A 20,043-nucleotide genomic window follows, 5' to 3' on the forward strand; every position below is an offset into this window, starting at 1 on the left:
TGCTGGCAAGGCCGAGCTCCCTCTGCATCCTGCCGGGGTGCAACTTTCCTTCCCGCTTCCTCGCTTCTGGACTTGCCGGCCCTCCTTGCATTCCTGAGCTCCTGGCAGCAAAACTCAGTCTCTGGGGGGCGGGGCGCGGCCAGGCTAGGCTGGGGCGGCGGGGAGGGTGCGGGGAGCTCTGCATGTTGCAGCTGCCCCGGCGCCCCCGCCGCCACCCTCGCCGCGGAGCCGAGCCCCGCGAGCTAACCCGAGCCAGTGACCCGGAGCCAGCAGGAGGGCGTCCGGGAGGCGGCGGCACAGGGAGGGGCCCGACGCGCGCACGTGGTCCCCGGCAGCCGCCATGGGGGACAGCGGCCCTGCGAGGGGCGTGGCGTTGGTGGCCCCGGCCCCTGGGGCCGGGCAGTGGTGGCCCAGGGCCCCGCCTCTACATTCAGAGCCCCCTGGGGCTGCAGGTGAGGGCCCTGGCGGCGAGGTCGACGACGAGGGCCCAGTGAGGCGCCAAGGGAAGGTCACGGTCAAGTACGACCGCAAGGAGCTACGGAAGCGCTTCAGCCTGGAGGAGTGGATCCTGGAGCAGCTCTCTCGCCTCTCCGACTGCCAGGAAGAGGAGATCCCGGAGTTGGAGATTGATGTGGACGAACTCCTGGACATGGGGAGTGATGATACCCGGGGCTGCCAGGGTCAAGGAGCTGCTGGTTGACTGTTACAAACCCGCTGAGGCCTTCATCTCTGGCCTGCTGGACAAGACCCTTGTCCATGCAGAAGCTGAGCACACCCCAGAAGAAGTAAGGGTCCTTGATCCAGGTGAACAGTGGCTCCCACAGGACAATCACTGCCCACCCCCCACCCCCGACCTCGTAGCAACAGCAATACGGGGGAGGGGGCTCTGCGGCCAGGTCTGGTGCTGTGAGCAGGACTCCCTGCGCGCCTGGCCCAGGGGCCTCTTCCCTGCCCCCTCAGTTTTCCATTTTTGGTTTTTTTTTATTGTTATTAAACTGATGGGGCTTCTTGTGTTTTTATATTGACTCTGCGGCGCGGCCCTTTAATAAAGCTAGGATACGCCTTTGGTGCAAAAAAAAAAACAAAAAAGAACCAACAACCTCGGTCTCTGCTTTCATGTGTCTGTCTCTCTTCTCTTCTTACAGGGACACCAGTCATCCTGCATGAAGGGCCACCCTACTCCAGTATGACCTCATCTTACCTATTACACCTGTAACAACCCTATTTCCAAATGAGGTCACATTCCGAGGACTGGAAATCAAGATGTCATCGCATCTTTCTGGGGACACAGTTCAGCCTATACACTCCATGAGGTAATTTGGCCTTCCCTAACAAACCTCCATCCTGAACACCCTCTGGACGTTGGCATCTCCCTTCCCCGTGGAGTCCCGTCCCCCTCCCCCCTGCAACTGCAGACACCGGTGAGCAGGGAGGTGGGCAACCACAGACCCTCCCCTAGGAGGGAGGGCCGGGGGAGGGGCCCCAGCTAGGCTTGGAGAGGTGGGGAGCTGTCCTTTGGGATGACTATTGAGGGGTGAATGGGGATCTCCTGAAGTCAAAGCAGTGGAGACCCAGGGAATCCTGGTGCCTTCAAGGATGCAAATCACTCCGAAGGCTGGAAGAGCCAAAATGAGGGGCGGGTCCAGCAATGTGGGGCGTGGGGTGGGGAGGAGGAGACAGGCGGGGCCAGATGAGGAGGACTCCTGGACCCTGGAGTCTGGTCTGACTCCTCTCGGGGCGATGGAATAGCCTGCAGGGGTTTGAAGTGGCCTAAAGACTAGATCCAGTTTGTGAATTAGGTCATCCCAGCTGCTGTGGGCAAGCTGCTGGGCACTGGGAATGATCTGGGAGTCATCAGTGTTGTCTGTGGCCATCAATCCCATGGAGGAGTGGGATCATCTGGGGAGATGCACGGAGAAGAGAAGAGGCCCAAGGATGTGTCTTTAGGAATGTCAGCATGGAAAGGGAAGGCAGAGGAAGAGGGGCTGGGCAAGGAGGCTGCAGGAGTGTCTGGAAGCGATAGGAAGTGGCTTTCAGGGAGCGCCCAGGGGGCTCAATCGATTAAACATCTGACTCTTGATTTCAGCTCAGGTCTTGATCTCAGGGTCATGAGTTCAAGCCCCGCATTGGGCTCCACTCTGGGTGTGGGGCCTAAGAAAGAAAGAGAGAGAGAGGGAGGAAGGGAGGAAGGGAGGGAGGGAGGAAAGAAGGAAGGAAGGAAAGAAAGGCAGGTATTCCGAAGGCGGGAGGGGGCAGTTTGGGCAGACGTGCTTGTCAGCAGCATTGGACAACGCACGCAAGAAGTCAGGTAAGGTAAGAAATGAAGTGTCTCTGGGTTTGGCAATTGGGAGATGGGAGCAGAGTGGGGGTCAGAGTGCCCGGCTTGTCACAGGCCGGGGGCGGCTGGAACCTTCCTTGCATGGCCGTTAGAAGGGGGAGGAGCGTCCCCTCAGAGGAGGGGGAAGAAGACCCACAGCGTGGGGCTCTCAGGCCGAGCGGGCACAGCTCCTTGGGGACTTCGGCTCTGGCCAGAGCGCGCCGCACCAGCCGGGAGCCCCCACTTACAACAGCAAGCAAGCCTGCCCGCCTCCTGCGCACCAGGCCCCGTGCTAGGACTCGGTGCACACCATCTCCAACTCTTGGAATTCTGGAATTCCGCACAGAGGTATTATCCCCCCCATTTTGCTGAGGTTCCACAAGGTAAGCAGCTTGAGCCGAGAGACCCGGCTAGGGAGTGGCAGGGAGGGCATTTGATGTCAGGACTCCTCGTAGCCAAAGCTCTTTGGCTTCACCCTACTGTTGCCCCAACTCCTGAAGGATGTGGTTGAGAAGTTCTCTTTGGTCATTGGTTATTGGGTGGTGAGTAGTGGATGGGGGACTATGCTTGTCCCACCTGGGGTAGAAACTGTGACTTCAGGTGGCTGCATCATTCATGGAGAGAAAATGCTTCTGCAGGGCAAGTGGTACTGGGGGGAGGTTGGTGGGGGTCAGGGTGAGGATGGGGGGTGCTCTCAGGGTGGGGACATAGGCACAGAGGTGGTGGAATGTGGGTGAGAGTCTCATCTGAAAACCCTTAGCCATGGTTCCCTAGAGGGGCTCTCAGTTTGGGTCAAGGGTCACAAGCCCTCGACTGGGTCCTACACGAAGGGCAGAGCATCCAGAATCCGGGAGGGCCATTCAGAATTGCCCTCTAATGACCGAGCATTGAGGAGCCAGCTTTGCCGGGAGGGTGGGGTCGGGGGGTACATCTCGTGGAAGTTATAGTCTGGCGCTCCCTAGGAGCTCCCCACCCCCACCCTGTGGAGGCTGCCAGGTGGCTCCAGACTTCGGGACCATGGACGCTGCACACAGGCGAACCTCAGATCCATGGCCACCACAGTTGGATGGCGTGACAAGGATTGCCAGCTGCTCTCCAGACTGGTATCTTCGTCCTTCTGGGCCCAGAGCCAGGCCGCATCCCACCTCCCCTGCAGTTAGATGTGGCCATGCAATTGCGTTCTAGCCCCTGAAATATGCCCATTTTCCTAGGCCTGCTGTAAGTATGAAAGTCTTCCTCACCTGTGTGGTTCTTGACGCTCTTTCCCCTTTCGTTACTGGATATCAACATCAGGGAGCTCTTGGAAGCCATGTGGAAGGGGACGGAGCCCAGGTATTTGAAGATCTCCACCTCCAACCAACCACCAGAGCTGGGCCCGCCTGGCACTGTTTATGTGAGGGAGAAACGAACCCCGCTCTGTTTATGCCATTACCATTCTCAGGCATGTTTACTGCAGCATTAACTTAGCCCGAGAATACAGGGAGCCCCAAAGCTTGCAGGCCACAAGATCTCTTAGCTTCCGTCCCCAGCTATTCTGACTCAGCACTTCTGGCTCCCCAGCCTCTATCAGATGTGGAAATGCTCGGGGAACAGTGCTGACCTCACTGGGCACAAGCCAGGTCCCTTGTCTCGGGTGACTGGACTGTGGTGGTCTGAGGTACCATCTTGGGGAGCCAGGGCCCTATACACTGGCCCGTCTGCCCTCCGAAGGTGGCCTGAGTTCCTCGTATCTGGAACACTGACCTCGGTGAGGACCAGCTGTCTCCAAAGTGACGGTACATCTGTGCTTGGATCCTGTTGTGATGTCCTGTCCCCAGCAACGCACAAAAGGCATCACCTTTGGTGGGGCTAGCTCAGGGAAGACCAGGGGGTGCAGATGTGGACAGATGTGAGCGGATTTCCCAGCCCCCCGGGGGCCCCGTGGCTGCCACTCAAGGCCAGGCCTCTCTCCTTGTTGTTTTTTGTTTTTTTTTAATTTTATTTTTTTTATTTTTTTAAAGATTTTATTTATTTATTCATGAGAGACAGAGAGAGACAGAGAGAGGCAGAGGGAGAAGCAGGCTCCCAAGGAGCAGGGAGCCCAATGCGGGACTCGATCCCAGGACCCTGGGATCACGACCTGAGCCGAAGGCAGACGCTTAACCATCTGAGCCACCCAGGTGCCCCGCCTCTCTCCTTGTTGAGGAGGCTGGCTATTGGGCCGTAGGGCTGTGGGAATGGTGATGGAGTTTCTCTCGTCTCTGTGGAGCCCCAGAAACGCTGGGGTGTCTGACAGAATCTGCTCAAACTGGTCAAAACAGAACAAGGGGCCTCTGTTGGTAGGACGGTGAAGAGAGCCCGAGTGGCAGCAGCTGGGGTGTCTCTGAAGAGCTTGGCAACAGAGTCAGGGATGCTGTTCCCCGGGGCTCCCACGCCTTCAGCAGCTCCACACCCGCCATGGCTCCAGCCCCAGCAGCCTGGGCAGGGTCTGGGTGAGAGAAATAAAAGCTTCGCTTTCACTAACATTCAGAAATGGTGAGAGGCACCTTTATTCTAAAACCGGTATCTGCAGACAATAGCAGACTGAATTACTTTTCTGCTCCATCTTCCTTAGTATGTGAAACAAAGGAAGCTAGTTTAGATGGAAAAAAAAAAAGAAGGAAAAGCGTCTAGTGATTTCCCTGAGCTTCTTTCTGTCTGAAGTGATTGACAATAGGTGTAGTTCATGAACAATCTTTGCATCCTGTCCTATCCATGCTTTATGATTTCAGACAATTATCTAAAATGTGTTTTACAATCTTGGTATTTATAATGGTGATGATGGTGATGATAATGACAAACATTTTTATTGCTTCTAAGTTCCAGATACAGTTCTTAAGTGATTTCTGGTTCTTAAATCCTCAAAATATTCCTATGGAGTAAGTAGGAATCCCTACTTCTCCCATTTTACAGATGAGGAAACTGATGTACAGAGATTTTAAGAATTATATTTATAGGGGTGCCTGGGTGGCTCAGTTGGTTAGGCGACTGCCTTCGGCTCAGGTCATGATCCTGGAGTCCCGGGATCGGGTCCTGCATCGGGCTCCCTGCTCAGCGAGGAGTCTGCTTCTCCCTCTGACCCTCCTCCCTCTCATGCTCTCTGTCTCTCATTCTCTCTCTCTCAAATAAATAAATAAAATCTTAAAAAAAAAAGAATTATATTTATAAAGGAAAAACAAGGGGCACCTGGTGGCTCAGTCGGTTGAGCGTCCCACTCTTTTTTTTTAATTTATTTTATTTTATTTTTTTAGTTTTTTAAAAGATTTTATTTATTTATTTGACAGAGACACAGCGAGAGAGGGAACACAAACAGGGGAAGTGGGAGAAGGAGAAGCAGGCTTCCCGCCAAGCAGGGAGCCCGATGCCGGGCTCCATCCCAGGACCCTGGGATCATGACCTGAGCTGAAGGCAGACGCTTAACGTCTCAGCCACCCAGGTGCCCTAAGTGTCCCACTCTTGATCTCAGCTCAGGTCTTGGTCTCAGGGTCATGAGTTGAAGCCCTGCATTGGGCTCCATGTGGAGCCTACTGAAAGGAAAGAAGGAAGGAAGGAAGGGAGTGAGGAAAACAGACTCTAGAAAAAAAATGACAGCAAGAAAATTCTCATCTTTTTAAATAGAGTGGTGGGACAACTGTCAAAATTTCTTAAAGATAGAGGCCAGAGAAGAGTCTCTGTAATTGTACTTGGGACCTTTGCCTGGTGAGTCAGATAATGAGGGCTCTGTAGAGTCTCTGAGTTCTTTAATATTCTCCAGCTTTTCTCATTAGCACAAAGTAAGCACACTATTTTAATAATCACAATACTTCTTTTTGGGGGGATGCCAGGAAAATTGCTTGGTCCATTGTTCCCTTTTAAAGCAGATTAAACAAAAGAAATTTCTATAATTGTCATTCTGCTCTTCCGGTCTTTAAAGGGAAGACTTACACTTTCTTACTTCACAACTTGTTACGAGGGGGAGGCGGGGAGGGTTTCTGATCAAAGGCAATTGCGTTGGCAGAGAATCCACCTCAGAAGTGTCAATACCCAGCTTCAGGCCCTGGCTTCTCCTGGAAAGGCCCTGGCAAGACCCAGCAGGGCCCAGGAGGTCGACATTTGGGACCCACGGGCCTGAAGACCGGCTGGCTCAGAAACCACCCTGCCCCGGCCTGGGCCTCCTTCAAGGTCACATTGGACAGCAGCCGGGGAGGTTCTCTGGGTGCATGGTGACCGATTGCAGGGTCCCCTTTGTTACCCTCTAAATAGCACGAGGAGTAGGGGTGGAAGAGCTTCGGAGTTCCGCATCAGTAGGACTCTGGGAGAGAAGGGCAGCCCCGTGAGGACCACGGGGTTGGAAGAAGGGTGGCTGTTCGCTGAAGGAGGGAGTGGGGAGACCAGAAGGTGGGCGTGTGTCTCATTAAGGAACCCAGTTTATCATGGCCACATTCTTTGTGTTGGATTAAGGTCAAGTCCTGTCTGGCTTGGCTTGGAAGCTCATGGACCTAGAGGCAGCCCACTGCCCTAATCCAGGGGTGATGGATGTAGGGTCTCGTGGGCTCTGGGGTTCCAGTCAGGAATGGGCAAATGTAGAAAACAACCCAGACGTCCATCGACTGATGAAGGAATAAACAAAATGTAGTATATACAAACAACAGAATATTATTCAGGCATCAAAAGGACGAAATATGAAATACGAAATGTGCCACCATCTGGATGAACCTTGAAAACATGACGCTAAGTGAAAGAAGCCAGGCACAAAGGACCAACATGGTACAGTTCCCTTTAGAGGAAATATCTAGACTAGGCAAATCCATGGAGACAGAAGACAGATTAGGGTTGCCAGGAGCCGGGGAGGGGGTACGGGGAGCGACTGGGTCTAGCTAACGCTGGCAGTCGCACAACCTTGTGAATGTCCTTGATGCCGCTGATTTGCACGTTTGTCCGCGGCTAACATGGTAACACTTAGGTTAGATGTCTTTTGGCACAATAAGAATAAGAAGATAGGTCTTCTTCAGACAAACATGTGGGGGCTTAAAGCATCAAGTCTTGGATGAAGATGTGAGTGGGGCTCCAGATGGACTCCCTGCCTGGGGGAGTTGAGGCACCACAGAGCACCAGCCACGGGGCCTGTCACTGGGCGAGCGTGGGGTAGGGATGGCAGACTGCCATTGGCTGGGCCCTCGTATTTCCAGAAAGCCTCACATGAAGATTTGGGATGGTCTCTCTAAGCACGGTTGTCCACGCAGAAGCAGAGAGGCGCTGGCAGAAGATTCTCGTACAGTCTTGAATTGATGCTCTGTCCCTGAACCACAGCACCTGCTTGAATGAACACTGTTTCCAAGTCCTGTAACTGTCTGTGCAGAGCACTGTTCTAGCGTAGGACAGTCTTAAGAGATTGAAGCCTGTAGTTCATCCGTGTGTGGTGGGCTGAATGAAGGGTCTCCAAGAAATCAGGTCCTAATCCTTGGAACGTATAAATGTTACTTTCTACGGCACAGAACGTGATTAAGCTCAGGATTTTGAGGTGGGGAGATTATCCTGGATTATCTCGGTGGGCCCTAAATACCACCGCAAGTATTCCCATAAGAGGGAGGCAGCAGGAGATGCTACCCAAGAAGAGGAGGAGACCATGGGGCCACAGAGGCAGGTTGGGGTGATGCGGTCGGGGAGCTAGAAGCCAGCAGAAGCCGGAAGAGGCAAGAAATGGATTCTCCCCTAGATCCTTGGGCAGTAAAAACTGGTTTCAGACTTCTGGCCTCCGGAGTGAGAGAGAATAAGCTCTGTTGAATGAAGCCACCACGCTTGTGGTCATTTGCTACAGCAGTGACAGGATACTCATACGGTGACACAGAGTCATCATTCAGTCCTAACTAGTAATATTCTGTCTTACTGGAAATGGGAAATTGAGGCAATTTTCCTTGAAAAGTTCTGACATTTTGCATCCCTCAAAATAGCATCAATTTTTGTACTTTTGGGACAGAGGAAGAAACTATTTCATTGCTTGCGTGTGTGTGCATCAAAAGTAATAATTTAAGAAATATAACATTCAAAATATGCCGTAGTTTTAGAAGGCTTGTTTTGGTATTCCTTGATTTTTAAAATAACAGACTGGAGCCCCTCAGAGAAGGGAGGTGGCCTTGGCTTCTTTGGGCCTCTTAGAGCCCTGCCTGGTCAAGACAAGTGCCCCCCCCCCACCCAGGGTTCAGGTAGGACAAGGCTATTGAAGGTAGAACAAAAGGGAATTGAGAGACCAGGAAGGTGAGTCAAGGCTGGTGGTTCGGAATGGAGACTGTGAAATGCCTAGCTGTCCCGAGGCTCCATGCAGTTATCCCAGTCCTGGGTTATTCACAGAGCTTCCTCTCTAGTCCCAGCTGGTCCCACTAAGCACAGGGCAGACCCTTAGCCTCCAGGCACTGACTTTTTATAACCCAAACTTCACTATCTGCAGAGCCCCATCACTGTACTTCTGATGCTCTGGGCTGCTCTTCCTGGCCCGTATGGGTGAGTGCAGGAAATGTTTTCTCTCTCCCAGGCCCTGCTGTGCTTCCAGTGATGGGGCGGGAAGGTGTGGGGGGTAGGGGGGTTCTTTGCTTTGTTTCCACACCACTCCTCGCCACAGCTGGGGCTGCGAGGACCACCTTGACTCTCCACTTGAGTGACAACTAAAAGTTCTTCCCGTTGTGCAGGGTGCCATCAACTCCAAGTTCACCCACCCACCCGCCCCCCACCTGGCAGCCAAGCTTAACTATTTCATACCTGGTGTATACACCTGGAACCTCACTGTGATGTCAGAGCCAGGAAGGAGGCGGGGTGGATGCCTGGGTGGCTCAGTTGGTTAAGCATCCAACCCTTGGTTTTGGCTCAAGTCATGATCTCAGGGTCATGGGATCCAGCCCCACCTCGGGCTTCTGCTCAGCACAGAATCCGCTTGAGATTCTCTCTCTCCCTCTCCTTCTACCCCTCCTGCTGGTGCTTGCTCTCTTTCTTTCTCTAAAATAAAATAAATAAATCTTTAAAAAAAAAAAAAGGCCAGCATGGGGGGGCGGGTGCAGTGTGTGTGTGTGTGTGTGTGTGTGTGTGTGTGTGTGGTGGGGGCTGTAAACAGGGATCAGCAGCAGCTGCTACTAGAATGACAACCAACAGGGCCCCGAGGGCCACAGGTGGGGACTGACAGAGCAAAAGAGAGCAGAAGCCACCTGCAAGACAGAACCCATGAGATGCCTGCCATGGGAAATACAAGCCCAGCTCCAGAGGGGCCAATCACGTGGAAGCCCGTGGGTGCAAGGCTGCTAATTCCAAGGCCTACACCCCCGCCCCCCGCCCCCCAGGACTCAGGCTGGTTGCTTGTCTCCTCTGCCCCACTCCCTTGTCTGCCCTCTTGGACTCCTCCCCTGGGCTCACTAGACAGGCTCTGCGGGTTCATTGGCTGGAATGGCTTCACCTGCCCTTGCCTGACCAATCATTTGGCAAGAGAAGTCACCTCGATTGCTTTGGACCAATTAAAATTCATGAGGGGTTGGGTGGGGCTCGGCAGACCCCGGCCTCTCCTGCACATCATGGCTGCCTGAACCAAACTGGGGTCCGTCTAGCAGGAAGACACAGGTCCGGGAGGTGCTAGTCAGGCAGGAGCGTACGATGCGGAGAGAAAGTGGGTGGCCTGGGTGTTTAGAAACAAGGTAGGTGCTCCAAAGAAGGGTGGGGCTTGCCGCTGAGCCGGAATCCCTTGTTTGCTGGACATCGCTTTGACCCCAGCTGACTGCGGCCTAAGGTGACAAGGGCTATGTTGATCGTCCTGTCCCAGATTATTCCAAGGACAGCGGGCCACTTCTGCCCTCACTCAGTGACACCCCTGAAAATGGTTGTGAGTGAGCTTTGTGGAAACATGGCCACCACCACGGTAAGGCAGGGTTAGTAGAGTTTGGGGGAAATGAGAGCGTGGTGGTGCTGCAGAAAGATGGAAAGGAAGGAACCGAGGAGAATGGCCTCTTAGGACTGTGGGTTCCAAGCTGGAGGATTTGAAGACCCACGAGTGTCTCTGCCGCCCAACCCAGAGGGGCCCCAAGCACCTTCCCAGAACAGGAGATGCAGGGAGAGGACCAAGTCTTACGGCGGGAAGAGAAGGCATGCACAGTCTGCTGAATCTTTCTGCAGGTTCAGGGGACTCTCAGATCCTAACAGTGACCCTTGGAGACCGTGCTTGGAAAACACCTTGAAGCCGGGAACCTGAGTGTGGTTGACAGAATAATGTCTCCATGGACCCCTGAGATGTCCACGTCCTAATCCCCAGAACCCGTGTGTACGTTATGTGGTAAAAGGAACTTTACAGACAGGATTAAGCTAAGGATCTTGAGATGGGGAGATTCTCCTGGATTACCCAGGTGGGCTCAGTGCGATCACAAAGATCCTTATAAGAGGGAGGCAGGTCAGAGACAAGATGTCACACCACTGGTGTGTGAGGAGGGAGGAGGGAGTCATAAGCCAAGGAATGTAGGTGGCCTCTAGAAACAGCAAAAGGCAAGGAACAGATTCTTACTGTATTCGTTTCCTGGGGCTGCTGTAACAAATCACCCCAAATTCGGGGGCATAGAACAACAGAAATGTCTTCTCTTATAGTTCTGGAGGCCCAGAAGTCGGAAATCACGGTGTTGAGATCAAGCCCCCTCTAGAGGCTCTAGGGGAGCTTCCGGTCTCTGCTGTTTCCAGCTTCCGGTGGCTGTGGACACTGATTCATGGCCACACGGTTCCAATCTCTACCTCTGTGCCCACAGTGCCTTCTCCCTTCTCTGTGTCTTCCCATCTGTGTGTCTCTTTTATACATGGGATTGCACTTCCAAGAGAAGCTTCTCTCAAGGTCCTTAACTTAATCACATGCATTTCCATAAAAGGTGCTTGCTATTCCCTCTTTTGCCGTATCTGGTTCTCTGTGTAGGTTCCGGGGGTTAGGACATGGACATCTCTTTTTGGGGTCACCATCCAGCCCACTACACTCACTTAGAGACTCCAGAAGGAATCTCCTGCTGACACCCTGATTTTACTCCTTCCTGTAAGATTATTTTGGACTTCCGGTCTCCGGAATGAAAGGAGAATAAGACTGTGTTGTGTATTTTTATTTTATTTTATTATTATTTTTTAAGCAGGCTCCACGCGGGCCTCGAACTCACAACTGTGAGATCATGACCTGAGCCGAGCTCGAGAGTCGGACACTTAACCAACCGAGACCCAGGCGCCCCGATTCCGTGGCAGACTTGTAATTATTTGTAGTAATTTGTTAACAGCAACCACAGGAAATATGTGGGACGTGAAAAGACACACTGTTGGGTGACATTAAGGCGGGACACTGTGCGGTTTTAGAGCAGGACCCCGTTGATCCGACAGTCTGTGGGTAGGCTGCTCTGGCTGGGAGGCGCCCACGGAGGAGCCATGACAGAGGAGAGGCGGGTGAAGACGCAGACCCTGGCGGGCTGCCAGCTTGTCACCCCCACCCCCCGGGCCTCCTTCATCCCCCCACCTCTTCCAGAAGAGATGTAAAGATGCCTTCCCCCTCCCCAGGTTCTATTCCTCTCTCCTCCTACACCTTCCTCAATTCCCCCACAGTTCCCCAGGCCTCTGGGGGAGGGCGACGGGCAAGACGAAGATGAGCAGGGACAACATGGGCCACCGAGGAGCACGTTAGGAGGTCCAAGGACTCTGAAGGATGCGCTGCTTCTCAGTGCCAGGGAAATAGGTCCCGGGGGCAGACCTTCTCCTATGCACTGCTTCCCGGCCTGCATTCCCCATCCTGCCCCTGCTAAATCCACCCCACCCCCAGGGGGCTGTGGGGAGCCAGGCTCGCTCCCTCAGGAGCGGGGAGCACAGGCCCCAAGGCCTGGGCTCTGCCCCTTCCCACAGTGGCGGACCCGATGAGCAGGGTGCTCTTTGCGCCCCCTTGAGTGCCTCCTCCCACCCGCACCCAGCAGCCTGATCCCCCTCCCTGGGGAACGCTCCCAAGTCACAGATTCCTTATGAAGGCACTCAAGGCTCAGCTCTCCCAAGAAAGCTGCCTCTGGGACCAGACTCGCTGACTGCACTGGACAATTTCCAGTTCAGGGTGAGGTTCTGAGGAGAGACACTCAATTTTGGAAGAGATGGGTCCACGTCCTAGAAAGGAAGGGCCCGTGTGCTTCAGGATGCCACGGGGTGCCAGGGGGGGCACGGCCAGCAGCAGAAAAAGTCTCTGGTGCACCCATCCCACACGGGCACAGCTTGGCTTAAAGCAATGCTTCCGCAGGCTGTTAGAGAGAAAGGCAAATTATTTGTCCAACCCAAAGGCAGACAACTTCCATTTATTTAAAAACTCTTTCATTGCAGATTAGGGGCTGCCAAGAGCGTGGGGAGGCAGGCAATGGGGAGTGACAGCTTTGTGGGTACAAGGTTTCCGTTGGGAGAGTTGAAAATGGAACTCAACAGAGACAGTGGTTGGACACTGGTACTAGATGCCACTGAATTGTTCACTTTAAAATGGCTATTTTTTATGCTATGTGTGAATTTCACGTCAATTTAAAAAAATTATTCTTTTTCTTTTCCAACAAAAATTTGTCCCGTGTTGACTGTTCAATGTACTGTTATGTGCCATGGAGACATACTGAGAGGAAGATACCTAAGATGCTGATTCCCACAGAGTGTAAGATCTAGTGGAACACGCAGACAAGAATAATATAGTGGTGCAGAACTTGGCACAAAGGAGGAGACCGATGAATATTTATTAAATAAAATATAAATGGATATGGGAGCTCATAGGAGATCTATGTAACCCAGTTTGAGGATCACAGAGGGCTTCCTGGAGGAAGTGGCATCTAAACCAAGACCTGACAGATGAGTAGGAGTTCGCTTGGCTGGGCTGTATGATGTGCAAATGTCCAGGGGTGAGTGTGAGTGAGGCAGGTTCCAGGAATGGAGAAATATCCAGTAAGGCTTGGAGCTACTTCTGGGGGAGGGGGCGAGGGCTGTGGCAGGAGGCTTGAGGAGTAGGTGGGAGCCAGCCGAGAGGCCTCAGAATTATGGTAACATTTGTATGCATAGCTTTCCTTCTGCCAACAGCTCCTTGATTTTTTCCTTTCGGGAATGTATTTCTCCCCCATTCCCAGCCATGTAGTAGAATAATTAGAAAATGATTAGTCTTGAGTACTTATTACCTTTACGCGCGTCAAAGTCATTATAGACAGAGGAGAGAGAGAGGTGTTGGGGGCGAGAGATGAGGACTGGTCATTAGCCATTTGCCAGCACGCCAGTGTCTGTGCAGGTAGAAGACCTTGCTCGAAACCGATACGAAGACCCGTTTTGTACATCCTTCTGGGCTCCCTGAGTATCCCTTCCCAGCCAATGCCAGAGTTGTTTCTTGAATAAGGGGGAGGTCCAGCGCCCCCTTCCACCATGATGTCCACAGTCACATTTGGGGTTTGTTGGGGATGGAAGCGTGGCAGTGTTCAACTCCAATCACAGTATTAGGGCAACGAAGCCAAGAAACGCATCAGGGCTCCATCTCTGCGAAACTGTTGGCAGAATGCTGTTGAAAAGAGGAAATCGACAGAGCAGGAGTTGTGGGTGTCCGGAATGACTCTCTGGAAGAGGAACGTGTGGTCTGCGCGCAGGGCTGCTGTGACGTTCAGGATGGATGTTGCAGTGTGGCCAGGGGCTGGAGGACCAGGCGGGGGTCTTCACGGACCTTCCGGGAGAGACGCTGCAGAAGGAAGCCCGTGGGCGGGGGCTACGTGTCTGTGGCCTCCAACAAAGATGTTTTTTAGGATGGATTTGCCTTGGAGAGGGGAAGGCGATTTGTGAGTAAAATGCAGAGTTCCCAGGAAGCAATGTGACCTGCTGCTTCCTGACCATAGCTGTCCCCGCCTTCTCACCGATGAAGCTCGGATTCTTTCTCATGTCAGCAGTCCTGGGCTCTTGGGCTCCTTCCCAGTGGGGGAATCATGATGTCTCACTCCTTGGGGCAGTGACTGATTTAGGCACGGGGCCTTTGGGAAGGACTTTCTCCTCTTCTAGAAATAGCTGTTGAGGGAAATGCCCCAACACTTTCTGGGTGTGTTGGTCTCTGTGGGGGGCTGGAACTGTTGAAGCTACTTTGTGACCATGAGGAGTCAAGGCAACATGGCGAGGGCAGGTGACATCCCATCATATCCTTCATCCTGGAGCCGTCCCTGGGGGCAGGGGATGGGAAGAGGCCAAGAGGCCTTGGGGTTAGTCAAGGGGAAGACTATGATTTCTTATGACAGTGATGCTGAGGGACCTCTGAGGAGCCAGAAAGAAGGTAAAGCGTCTTGGACAGGACGATGGTGTCTTAAACCAGATGCATAACAAGGAGGACAGAGAGAAGTGGATAAGCAACAGGTATCTTGGAAGCAACTTGGTAGTCACTTGACTAGAGAGGATAAAGCAGAGAGGAGTCACAGATTTCCCTTCAGTAAAGAACAAACTCCTCCTCACAATGGACCAACCACACAGCCCTGTCCTCCATGGCTCCAGCCCATCTTTCCAGATACATCCTTCCCCCGCTCATCTCCTTGGTCTCTAGAATCCAGTCAGTTGTGTGCATCTTTTGGTTTCTCACAGGTTCCTCTGCCCTCAGCCTGGAACACTCACCCCTCACCTGCCAGACTCCGACTCACCTTTCAGCCTGCTTCCTCTGCAGTGCTCCGGACCGCCCTGGTCTGGCGTACCTGCCATGCTGGGCTTCCTCGGCGCCCCCTCCTCCGTGATGAACCTGAGTCTGCTGGGTCCAGCCTGCTGCACCCTCGCGGCTCTGCAAGTGCCATGGGGCCAGGGTCAGCTCCTGACAGCCCTACCACAGCCTCCTGGGAGGGCAGGGGGCTGCGGATTGAGTTCATCACTAATGGCCAATGATTTACTCAATCCTGCCCAAGTAATGAAATCCCCATCACCCCTCATCGCAGGTTATGGGGTGGGTAGGAGGTTCCGAGAGCTTCTGGTGGTGAACACATCATGGTGCTGGGAGGGTGGTGTCCTTGGCGAGGGCACAGAAATCCCTCCATATCTTGCCCTGAGCATCTCTTCCATCTGACGGCTCCTGAGTTGTATTCTTGATAATAAACCGGGAATAGTAAGTGAACGGTTTTCCTGGGTTCCACGAGCTGTTCCAGCAAATTCTCAAACCTGGGGAGAGGGCTGTGGGAAACCCCCAAATTTATAGTTGGTCAGTCAGAGGTCCTGGTGGTCTAAGACTTGCAACCGGCATCCTAAATTAGGGCAGTTTTCAGGGACGGAGCCCCTACCCTGTGGGGTCTGAGGCGAACTCCAGGTACTTAGTATCAGATTCGAATTAAATTGCGGGACACCTAGCTGGTGGTGGAGAACTGGTTAGTGTGGGGACCCCCCCACACATTTGGTGTCAGAAGTGTTCTCTGTGTAGAAACAGACCACAGTCATGGGTGACTGGGAGGCACGCTGGTACCTCTTCTTCTGAGTGCCCAGGCTTCTGCCCTGGTTTGGGGAACCAGACCAATCCCCTGGCTGAACTCCTAAGCTTCTGAGCTGACCAGTGGTGCCTAGCCCTTGGGTTCTCATGGAACCACGGGGTGTCCAAAAATTGTGGTAAAATACGCATAACATGAAAGTTACCATTTTACCCATTTGTAAAGTGTACAATTCAGTAGCATTTAGTACATTCACATTATTGGGCAACAATCACCATTATCTGGGTCCAGAACATTTCCATCACCCCCGAAGGAAATTCCATGCCCATTAGCAGTCACTCTCCATTCCTCCCAGCTCCTGGCAACCACTAATCTGCTTTCTGTTTCTCGGCCTTTGTTCTGGACATTTTATATAAATGGAATCATGTAGCACGTGACCTTTGAGGCCAGCTTCTTTCACTTAGCATAATGCTTTTAAGGTCCACCCATGTTATAGCACGCATCACGTTCTCGTGGTTGAGTGATATTCCATTGCATGGATAGACACTGCATTTCTGTATCTGTTCTGGAAGTCACTGGAAGGGAGAAGAATCTCCTTGGCAGGGCAGGTGTATGTTGGGGGCTGGCGAATACAGCCAAGAGCACCAGGACCCTGGAAGTACCTTTGAACCCTGCCTTGTCTCCATCACTTAGACGACTTATTCGAGCCTCCCAGGGGAGAGATGAGGTCTCCTTGCCCACCGGGGGAGGCTGCCAGATCGGTGAGCTCTCTATGCTGTCTGCAGCATCCCTTCTGTGCCCACGTGAAGCTTCCCCACCCCAGCAGGGGGCGCTGGGACAAGTTTTTTTCTAGAAAGTTGGTTCCTACCTGGGCTACTGGTGGATCTCCACCCTGCAGTATTTTTGTTTTGTTTTGTTTTTTCCCCTCAATTTACTTCTCAAATATTTGAGTAATGGGAACTTTGCCCTTGGGGAGTGCCAGGCTGCTCCTCAATTGTGGTCTGCAGCCAGTGGGAATGTGCGAAAAGACCACTTCCCTATCCCGGTAGGATCAGGACAAGTTCTGCAAGGCCTCCAGGTGATTCTTATGTGTACCAGGCTTGGGATTCTCTGCAAGACCCTCCTTCAAGTTCATGCCCAGAGGAGGACCATGTACTTTCTGCAGAGAGTATAGGTCTGCCTTCCAAATTATAGTTTCTAGGCTGAGAGCTCATGTCTCCTCTTTATGAATCCAGCCAGGGAAACCAACCAGAGTGGTGCCTTATTCTGTGGGCTACACCTGTAAAATTTCATGCATCGATTCATTCTTCAACAAAACTTTATGCCAGGCACCATGCTGGGTGTGGGAGATAGTGGTGACGAAGGCATTGTCCCTGCCTTCAAAGATCTTGGAGTCTGGTTGGGGAGACACGTAGTCACATTCCAGTGTGATGACTAAGACTGGCAGGATGAGCAGGATGGTTTCCCGGGTCAGGGAAACCTGAAGCAGAAAGCAGTGACACTTTTTTTTTTTTTTGGAGAGAGAGAAATTGAGAAGCAGAGAACCACACCAATGCAGTCAAAGGCATTTTAGCATTCTAGATTTTTTTCATTCATGATTCAAGAAATAAGAATGATCAATTTGGGGGTGCGTGGCTGGTTTAGTCAGTAGAGCATGCGACTTTTGATCTCGGGGTCATGAGTTCAAGCCCCACGTTAGGCATAGAGCTTACTGGAAAAAAAGAATAATAAACTTGGTTCTGGACATGCTGTTAAGGTCTTAGGCCAGAGAGGAAATATCTTGCCTATTAGTCCATTGTGGAAGATTACCCATAGATAAAAAGAAGAACTGTATGACCTCAGTGTTAGAAGAAGCTGTTGGACTCTGGAGTGGGTTGTAAGCTGAATCCACTTCCTGCATGAGAAGACATCTGGCTAGATGCCTTTGGGGAACCAAGAATGTTTCTGGATGTCTCGAGGTCTGCAGAGACGACTCTGAAGGCGTCTGGGGAGGACACGGTCATGAAGTCGTGGTGTGAAAGGTCACCTAGGCAAGTGGCTTGAGACCCTGGCTGTACCTTCAGAATCACCTGGGAGCTTGAACGCTGTCACACCTGGGCCCCACTCTTGTGACTTCGAGTTAATTAGGGGGCACTCAGGCGCTGGTACTTTTTAGAAGCTCCCAGATGACTCTCCGGGGCAGCCAGTGCTGAAAACCCCCGGCTGTGGGGGGAGGGGCAGCCCGGTACAAGAAGAGGGGTGCCGAGGATGCATGCGGCCTTGACACACCCCTCCGCACAACAGTGTGGGTAGAAGGGAGATGGGGGAGGAGATGGGTGGAAAGGGTGGGGGAGGTCATATCCTTAGAGCAAAGCATCAGAAGGTCACACGCTCCAGAGAGATGGAGAAAACCGGGTTGGCTGGGTCATTTAGGGTCACGGCAGCCACTGGTGGCTTTAGCAGCAAGTTCATTGGCAAAGGGCATGTGGGGAGCTGGATCGGAGCGTGTGGACTCGAGGGGCAAGAAAATGGACATGGAAAATGCAGATTGACTTTGCAGGGGTGAGAGGCGGGGTTGTGGATGGAAGGGGAATGTGGGGTGGAGGGAATGATTTCCTTGTTTAGGATGGGTGAGACTTGAGGGTGTCCAAAGGCTAATGGAAATGATCCAGTTGAGAGGAGGCCTAACTGATGGTATCAAGTTGCTAAGAAGGTGGAGGGGGAGGGAAGGGGAGGGAGGGGAAGAAGGGGAGGGGAGGGGAGGCATCCAGCGCACCGGGGCCAGCATTAACCTTAAATCGAGGAACACCTCATCTGCTGTAACAGGATGGAAGATGCAAAGGATGGGACGAGAGAGGAAGGTGGCTCATCTTACAGGGTGGGTTCCAAGAACACTCATTCACACCCAGTTTACTCGGGGATGGGGTTATTTACAAAGGCCCTCGGCCTTGACTCATGCCCTCTCTCCACTTCTGCTCTTCCATGAAAACAATCTGGTCCTTTCTCTTTCCTCTCTTCTCCCCAGTGGCAGCCAGACTGGGAGCCACTGTCCCAGGATGGGTTAGCTGGTGGGGGTCCCCACCGTCCCCTTTTTCCAGCCCATCCTCTCTACCTGTGGCTGGGTGTCCAGTCAGTCAGGCCGTGTGACCCCGCAGCATGCACTCTGGGGAGGAAGCTGGGAGGTTGAAGCCCACCCTGAGCCTCCTGGCCTGAGCCCCCTCCTCAGTCAGTATCTACTTTACTAGGGAGCCTGCAGACGGGGAGGGGCTCGGGCACAGCCCTAAGACACTAACATTGATGGACACGGTACTGCGGGCCCTTGTCTTTTGTGTGTGCAATCCCTGGTCGGGAAACCCCAAGGGGAGGAGAGTTCAGCCATGGGACCCTCATCCCAACACCCTAATGCCCCTGCCCTCAGTTGGAGGCGTCTTTGCCTCTTCTGATCCTGGGGTACCTGAGGCCACACTGGGCAGACGTGCAGATTCAAGGTCACTGTCCCTGGGTTTCAAAGTCGCTGTCCCTGGGTTGGAACCTGAAGTTATGGAGGGACTGACTCCCTTAAACAGGCATCGCATGCCCCTTCTTCACCTTCTAGCTCACCCCCTCTTCCCCGCTGCTGACTTGGAGTTAGGAACAGCGCCTCCCAAATCTTCGGGGAAGCGCCTCCCTTGTCTTCTGCCAAGATGCCTGCCCATGGGGCTCGGCGTTAGAGAGGCACCTTCCTCCAGGCTCCTCGCTGGCAGGAAGTCCTCCTGGTGGCTCCTGACAAATGGGCCTGGCCCACTTTCTGCCCCTATTCTGTGTCCAGCTGACCCCAGCCTACTTCGTGCTCCCAGGAGATTCCCAAATACTGACACAGTGAGCGGTTCTTACGTGTTCGATCATCTGCAAACTAGAGCAGTGCCTTCGCAATAGGCCTCCTGGGGTCTACCCTTCACTTAGCCGCACACTGCGTTTGTTTTGTGTGTTTGTTTGTTTTCTCAAATCCCCACCCCAACACCTGCCCAAACAAAATCCAAAGTGCAAAGGAAACATGTTTTTTAAATGGAACGTAAAGTCAGGGCCTCCTTCCTGGTGGTGGTTGCAGACACGGGTTAGAGACGCTCCCCTCGGAGTCGAGCCCACGGGATCTTGAGTGGACTCGCTCCTCTCCAGTCTCTGGCTGTCGTCCAGTTCTTGAATGTTCCATGTGGGTCCCCTGCCACCTCACGGCCTGTGCGTGTGCCGTGCCCTCCCTGCCTGGCTGCCTGCAGCTCATCGTTCGGGGGCCCAGCGTCCACACCACTTCCCTTGGAAGCCCGTCCCCTAAATTGGAAACAGGGCTCCTAACCTCTG

The 20,043-nt window shown here is 53.1% G+C and overlaps 1 pseudogene; it reads left to right on the forward strand.

Moving 5' to 3' along the window:
* Window positions 1–340: 340 nt before the first annotated feature.
* On the forward strand, window positions 341–835 carry LOC102735579 (protein phosphatase 1 regulatory subunit 14B pseudogene; annotated as a pseudogene).
* Window positions 836–20,043: the final 19,208 nt, after the last annotated feature.

Source organism: Leptonychotes weddellii, chromosome 15 (assembly GCF_054177405.1).
Source record: "Leptonychotes weddellii isolate Sample4059 chromosome 15, ASM5417740v2, whole genome shotgun sequence".
Taxonomy (NCBI): domain Eukaryota; kingdom Metazoa; phylum Chordata; class Mammalia; order Carnivora; family Phocidae; genus Leptonychotes; species Leptonychotes weddellii.